Below are 7,881 nucleotides of genomic sequence, written 5' to 3' on the forward strand. Positions count from 1 at the left end.
CTTGCCAGGAAGGAGTGGGCAAAGAAATGCTCAATGCTTAAAATGAAAAAGAAAGTTACATAATATCAATTGATTTCTTATTTATGAATCGTCACTTTCGTGAGGCCGCAATTATTTTCTGTAATCAATTACATTCTGGTGGAGTAATTGTGATTATCATCAGCTCCTGTTTCTCTGCAACGTATGCAACTCTGATTTCAAGCCACTCGTATAAGTGACATGTCGGTCAATATCATGTCTTTGTGAGCGGCATAATTAATCTTATATAGTCGAAACTAGACCTCTCGGGTGTCTACATAGCTTTATTCTCATGGTAAGACATCAATTGACGATACGAGTTCCTAGGCTCTCAAAAAATGAGCACAAATATGTGATCTCTACTCGCGCTGTGCAACGTGAAATATTTGGCATTCTCTAAAAGAATGCCAAAATTAAGGAAGGGAAGCGTCAGCTTCCTTTCCTTAGGACGCTTAGGAGAGTTATTCATTGAAGCTAGCTTCGCTGAGGGAAGCCATTTATATTAAATTTCGTGTTCTATACTTATGTTCGCTTGAAAGGCTCCTTCAGTAACCCTCGTGAATCAATTTGTTCGCGTTTATTTCCGATCACTTATTTTCCCCTCTCGTTTCCCTGCGATTAATACATGTTTTGACAAAAAATATCCTTAACTTGTTTCTCTGTGTGATGTTCGTTTGCGTTTATCTATGTCACGTTATGTAAAGTAACAGCCTGCTTCTTTGGGACTCTCGAATTGCTATGAACTGAGCTTGAATGACATTTTTTCGGTTATGTAAACAAAGCATGCAAATACACACACATTCAGATAACGGGAACAAACTGTAACCAACATTTTTGCTTGCGCAACTTTTATTGAAACCATTTTTGCAAAGGAAAAAATGGAACATTATTACATTGCATGTTTTAAAGAGTTCGGTAGATACATCAAAACTCTACTTATATTACTACTGTATATTCGGGGAAATATGGAACGCTGTGTGGATATATTTATCAGGCGTTCTTGCATTCATTTGGCTTGTATGTCTCTTGTTGCTGTTCACTATTACAATTTTCATTATAGTATGTGCTGCAGCAGCTATCTGGGTTGTTAACCTCCTCGTCCTTCACAAAGAAAACGCAGTTGTTTGGGCTGTCTCCACTTTTTTTAGATACAGTACCGACAGACTCTGAAACAAATATATATTGTGCAATTAGTGTTTGTATTTAAATCACTACTGAAAGGATGGCTACTAGCGAACTAATACACAAATATTCGCTTCTCTTTCAACTAGAATTCCATCACTATCATCCGGCTATGCTCATTTATGGATGGAGTTCTCTGACCCTGCAAAAACACCAATACGCTCATAGTATCAGCTCTTCAACACATTCACAGGATTGCAATTCTTGTCCCTTTAACTTTCCTATAATTCAGCGTTATATTTTGTCTTGTTATATCCCATTTTACATGCCAGAATGCTATGCTCATCTTGAATACATTATTTCATAAATTTTTACACAAGTATTTCACGTCGTCGTTTTCCCGTGAGATGTAGAGCAACAAAAATTCTAATGACGTATCGTTTCCAACAATGCGTTTGAAGCAGAAGCCTTATGTGGCGACGTTGCCGCTCGTCTCCGCGAGACTTGTGCGCGAGACTGCGGGACTTCGCGCGGCTTCGATTGACTCCGGGAAGCCTTCGCTAGACCCGTCAAAAAGGCCCACGTGACCTTCTCCGAGCGAGAGCATGGAGGAAGGAAAATAATGAGGAGAGGCTCTATCATATCCAAATGCACTGCCAAAATTGTGGCTACAGGGACGTCAAACTTGTGGGGAAAACAACTTGTTATGGGGCAAACAAAACAGCAGACTTCCCGCGGTTGGCTCTCCGCGTTCTTCCGCTGCTCTGGAGATTTGAAGTCTCGGTTAAATAGTAGCGTATAATTTGCGGTTTGTACACTATAATATGTAAGCGTATTTCTACTTGGCTTTTCGTGGGCCGCAAGACTCGGAGTTCTGTGCTGAATTTCTTGGACGACCGTTGCTCTGCAACAGCCTAGAAAGTACCGGTACGTGCCGTAAAGAACATTCACCGCCAGAAGCATCGTATTCCAACTGACCTGGCAGCGATTTGTGTTAGATGCGCGTCTTCTCCAAAGGCAGATGGTTTGTGTCCACCCGTGCAACCATCCGCCAGCATCCATGTTTCCATGGATGCCGGATAAAGTGGTCAGGACGACCACTTTAGCCCCCAGTACCAATACCATGGTCTTATGCGATTTTCCAGCATACTCGCCTACTCGCCGCCTCTCCGACTTGTCCAACTACCACGGGGCATTAAAAAAATCATGCCATCTCCCGCTAAAGGGGACCATTAGGCGATGCGAAGCAGCGTTTCGGCATGTAGAGGCCGCGTTTAAGAGCGGGAGTGGAGAGGGGTGGAGAGAGGGGAGGAGGAGAGAGGGAAAGGGGAGAGGGGGAGGAGGTGTGTGGAGATGGATTGCGCATGCGCAGTAAGGGTGGTCACGCTGCACACCACCACCACCGGATTGAACTCCGCTATAAGATGCTTCAAAATAACAGAGAGCTGAGCTATTTGGTAAGTATTCATTCTAAAAAGACAGGGCGTGCAAACACGGACACAAGAAAGAAGTAAAACTACCGGACGCAGCGAGGAGCCCGCATACGCACGCCCACTAATTGTCGCTTAGGTGAACGTATGTACGCATCCTAAGACTCAGCAGCGCATGGCAAGCCGAGTCCTAGGACGCCATTAAGAGCAGCTGTCGGCGACTTGCTTCATGTTTCGACTCAGAGTATAGTGCTTCCTGCATAAGCGAGAGCGTTGTAGTTGATGTGACACGCGGTGGATTCTGGGAAGGTGAAGTGGTAACAGGGACTAATTTGTCACACCCACCTAAGCAGAGTATGTGCGACTAGGAACTTCAAAATGAGCTTCGTGATGGCCGATCGCAATAGCTTCCGGAACAAAGATGCGCAGCTTTTTCTGCCGCGTCAGTTCAGATGTGCGAAAACTGTCAGGTTCCCTTGTCAGTATTCCTAACTATGGCACCTCCGATGGCGACACATATCACTAACGATGTCATGTTGTATGCAAAAAACTTTATAAACGCAACAGTTTAATAGCGTTTGCGGAAGAAATAACTGAAGAAATAACAAACGTTGCTTAATTCTAGCCCCTTTATAAATGGGGAAAGCAGACACGTCTTTTGCCCAAATTGAGATTATTTCTCCGTTCGCGACGGATAACTAGAACACTCCATTACCTTTTGGTTAATTACCTTGATTAAGTTACGTCATTCTTCCGTCACAGCACGCAATAATCTCAACCTATCACGGCGCATGGCCGATAACACAATACATTCGCTTGTCGACCAGATGACCTGAAGAGATTCATGTGCAACTCAGAACGATGCTTGACACCTGCATGGCCTAGCCTTCCAACAGCTCATGATCATCTCCGGTGGGTCTAGTCAGGAAGCAAGCTGAAATGCTGTTTCCCTATCAGCTGCCTATAGCTCAACAGCGTGAATATGCGGGACATTTAGGCGCTGCCACTTATTGAGAACCACGGCACAGCGACTACAGCATCACCAATACGTTTCCTCGCTCGATTTAAAGAATGGGCACTGGCGGATTAAGGTACATGAGCTAGAACACGAAAAAACTGCTTCTGTCTCTCCTGGTGCTTTCTACTGGTTTCCAGCACTTCTTTTTCCTCCTATTCAGCTCGAAAGCATTCCAGCGACCTATGGTCACTGTTAAGTGGATTGAAGGGGTTGAGTTGTCTGTCTTCTGGACAAGGTAGTTGAATTTTCGAAATGTTTGAGCAACATCTTCGCCTACTGAAGACGTTAGAACCAGTTATATTGGCCGATCACACATTTAAGCCATACATGTTCAACTTTGGGTATCGAGAGCTCAAGTTTCGGGGAGATATCGTAACCATCAGAGGGGTACGACTCAGTTCCAACAATCTTGCCGCCGTAGAATTATTTGCAGGTTCTCCTAACAGGGAGGGCGTACTGCATTTCCTGCACTTATGTCTCCATTCGGTCCTGTTTAATAAAAAATTTACGAACTTTGTATAGCCCCTAGTTCACCTTGCAAGAGATAACATGATTTTGGGCAGACGAAGCGAGAGCAGATGCATCTTCCTTAATTACAACAGCCCATGCAGAAAGTACCCGTTTTTGCGCATATTGCAGACGGCGCTGGCACCTAAGTTCATACTGACAGCAGTGACATCGGAACTCGTGCAATACTTGTCCAGCGTCAAGATGAAGATGGTTTTTAAAGACTTTTAGTTTATGCCAGCTGCGCATTGTCTCATACTGAGGCAAACTGCTCGACAACAGAAGTGCATCGCGCCTCCTTTGGGTAATCGCTGAGTTTTGCCCTTACTTTTACAGTCCCCACTTGATATTAGTCACGGACCATCACGCCGTCCGTTGTATGGCAGACACACGCAATCCTTCATGGTGACTGCGCGGTTGAGCGTACGTAATGTGAAGTTGCTATTGTTTACAAAAACGAAACGGCCGCAAGAGCACCAAGACCGTGGCATGTAAGTCATGCTGTACATGACAAGCATATGTCATGATTTTCTTGTTATGACCTGTCAATTACGTTCGTCATGCAGTCATGTTATGCTATGCCAATTTTGGTACACATCTCATTAACGAAACGGCCAGGAGAGCACAAAGTCGTAGGCGGCTAGATAGATAGATAGATAGATAGATAGATAGATAGATAGATAGATAGATAGATAGATAGATAGATAGATAGATAGATAGATAGATAGATAGATAGATAGATAGATAGATAGATAGATAGATAGATAGATAGATAGATAGATAGATAGATAGATAGATAGATAGATAGATAGATAGATAGATAGATAGATAGATAGATAGATAGATAGATAGATAGATAGATATGCTCAAAGTCGCAGAAGTTCGCCAAGAAATGCTTCGCATTTAAAAAAGAATAATGCAGTCAGGCAGTAAACAAGAAGGGGCCGACACGTTGTCACGTTCAACTCCCGAACCTGTCGGCGAGAAAGCAAAGGAGACGTTCCCTTCGCCTGTAATGACGGCCATCCATCCGGCCACCTGGGCTTATAAAGGAAACTCGCGAGAGTAAAAGAAATGTGGCCAGGATTTTTGCCAAGCGTGAAGAAGTATGTCAATGTCTGTTGTAAAAGTCCATACCGAAACACACCATTCTATACGCTCGCTGGCTTATTTAGTCCAGTTGAATGACCTTGTAAGCCATTCAACCAATACGACATGAACATTCAAGGGCCTTTTTCTATCTACGGAGAGCAAGAAATTGGTCCTTGTCAAGACAACCTGTACCGTTTCCGGCCAAGTCCTCTTCTCTTACTAAAACATTTCCACATACTATTCTTGTTACATTTTAGCGACCAAATTTCTTTTTCGTGCTGGCTGGAATTTTGATCCACTATGACTGTGTAAACATCGTTGTCCTCGAACGCATTCATGCTTCCGTGTGTCCTTGGCGAAAACTACGGGAAATCCGCTTCGTGTACTGTGTCTCCGCGTGTTTGTCAGTTGGACTTTACTGGCTTGAAGGATTCATTGTTTAAACCTTAGACGAGTCAGTGCAATGCAGGCATATCGTCCTAAAGTGATGAGCGTAATACTTCGCAGTAAAATATTTCCGCAATCTTTGGCCCATTATATCCTTTGGTAAAGCCTCTTTACTACGAGTATGTTTCCTTAATGATTTACTTTGTGAAAATTGCAAGGTAGACTTTAGTGCGTCTTTTAAGTGCGTTTCGTAAGAGTTCATTTATGCGGTATAAGACATTTATTCTGTAGGCTCTCTTGTACAACCGATACCATTACGGACAACAATGTTATAAATGTAAGCTTCCAATAGAACGCCGCAGACACTGTCGGCTAGTTTGAACGCCAGATGATCAAAATTCAAGCAGATCCCACGCATTGTGGGAGTCAATTTCATGCGAAGCAGACAGGAAGTAGGAGCCTATGTCAAATGTTTTTGCTTTGAGCCAAGCGTTACCAGGTGTACCAACGTCTTTGCGCAAATTCAGTGCTTGTGCGCATATAGTGGGCTCACCAGGCACGCAGAGCACACTGGCGTACAAAGGAGCTCATGGTCTGACGTAACGTCGGTGCTCACGTTACTGTACAGACGCCATGTTTATCGCGAGGAAGTGCATGCTACATTGCGATGATGCGCATATCACAAGTGTCGTAGGCGTATTCGCGAAACGCTTGGCTATAGCTCGCGAAGTCATAGGTGTGCATATATGTATTGGTTGTTGCACTGATATAGGTGCGGATAGCCAACCCTGCAAGCACAATTGCCGTTGTCTTGACATGACGCTTGTATATGGTCTTTTTCAGAAACAGTTAGAAGGACTGGTGTTACGCGGTGGTAGAACACTTGGTTGCCATGCAGGAGGCCTGGGTTCGATTCCGGTTTGAGAAGTGACTTTTATACTTTGATTCAATCGGGATATTTCTCTTATCTGCGACGACGCCGGCGCCGCATTTTCTGCGACACGGGCTCCTTCACGCTGTTGCGTTAAGATTTACAAAGTCTTGGTTGATATAGACTCTTGATCGGATCACCTGCCGCGCGTACCCGAATACCGCGGTCCGCGGTATTCGGCTGTATGCCGCTCGTAACTGGTAAAAAGTACTTCGTGACGTACGTGCCAGGTAAGTCGCGTTATTCATGGCATGACGTGCGAATCGTGTTCGTCATACACTTACGTCCTCCATTGCCAATTTTCGTATATACCACCATAAAGGACAAGACCACGAGAGCGCCAAGACGTGCGGTGAGATACACAGACAGATACGGTCAAAAATCCTTTGTTCCGCTAAGAAATGCTTCACATTCAATATACACAGTAAAATATGTATCTGACAAAATGCCATCGAAAATACATATGTTTTCGTCACTTTGACTGCCAGTGTGGCTGTTCCCTGTTATTAGTACGTTTTCATATCGTGTGTTCGCGCTTTGACGTATTCGAAGTGAAACTTTATGTAAATTTACGCAAGAAGTTTACATTACATTCATGACATCGGTGCGTTGCTGTACTTTATGCACTTGAACATTAAGCTTAGAAGAGTTTACATTTAGGCTCGAGGGACACGAGGACAAATGCTGCTCATTTGTTCTCTTTTCCCTCATCTGGTGTTTCCGCAGAGTACCATTTTAAACTTAGACTTACCGTCAATATAGGTCACATTAACAATGGCACAGTTGGATCCTCCAAACAGAAGGTCATACTTTGCGTGCGGCAGTGCTGTGAAAAAAGAAATAATAAATTATTTACAGATTATCAGCAAAGAACACGGATTATAGTGTTCACAAAAAACGCAATTTTGACTTCATAAAGGTTTCTGTGCATAGAACTAAAGCAGTAACAGTGATCCAAGGCGAAAGCACAGAAAATCGCGGCCAGAAATGAGAGACAAAAAAAACTAAAAGTCCTGTTTTTGTCCTTCTGTCACGTTAGTCGCCGTTTTCCCTACTTTAGGATAAGAACATGCTAAGCCAACGTGTCCAGTTGGACCTACTTGCACACAAGACGCCTCTTACATGTGCGTTTCCTCTTTGATCATTCCACCCAACAACATGACAACAATAAGATTGTCTGTAGCGCACAAGCATCTTGCTATATACATATCTCGCAAGGCTAGATCCGCCTGCAACCTACAACATCCACCTCCTCCTCCTCCTCTTTGGTATTATATAAAGCGTGCTAGTCTTTTGAATCTTGACAAGCCTTTTAACTGCTCATAACTGGTACGTCTTTAAGTGTCACGTGTATCCCAAGAAACACTGTGCTGATA

The 7,881-nt window shown here is 43.7% G+C and overlaps 1 long non-coding RNA gene across 1 annotated transcript; it reads right to left on the minus strand.

Annotated features, from left to right (window-relative positions):
* Positions 1-840: 840 nt before the first annotated feature.
* Positions 841-7,610, minus strand: LOC119401659 (uncharacterized). Its single transcript, XR_007417363.1, has 2 exons — positions 7,257-7,610; positions 841-1,184 (listed from the first exon to the last, which is right to left on the minus strand). It is a non-coding gene; the product is annotated as an uncharacterized LOC119401659 (long non-coding RNA).
* Positions 7,611-7,881: the final 271 nt, after the last annotated feature.

Source organism: Rhipicephalus sanguineus, chromosome 8 (genome assembly GCF_013339695.2).
Source record: "Rhipicephalus sanguineus isolate Rsan-2018 chromosome 8, BIME_Rsan_1.4, whole genome shotgun sequence".
In the NCBI taxonomy this organism is placed as follows: domain Eukaryota; kingdom Metazoa; phylum Arthropoda; class Arachnida; order Ixodida; family Ixodidae; genus Rhipicephalus; species Rhipicephalus sanguineus.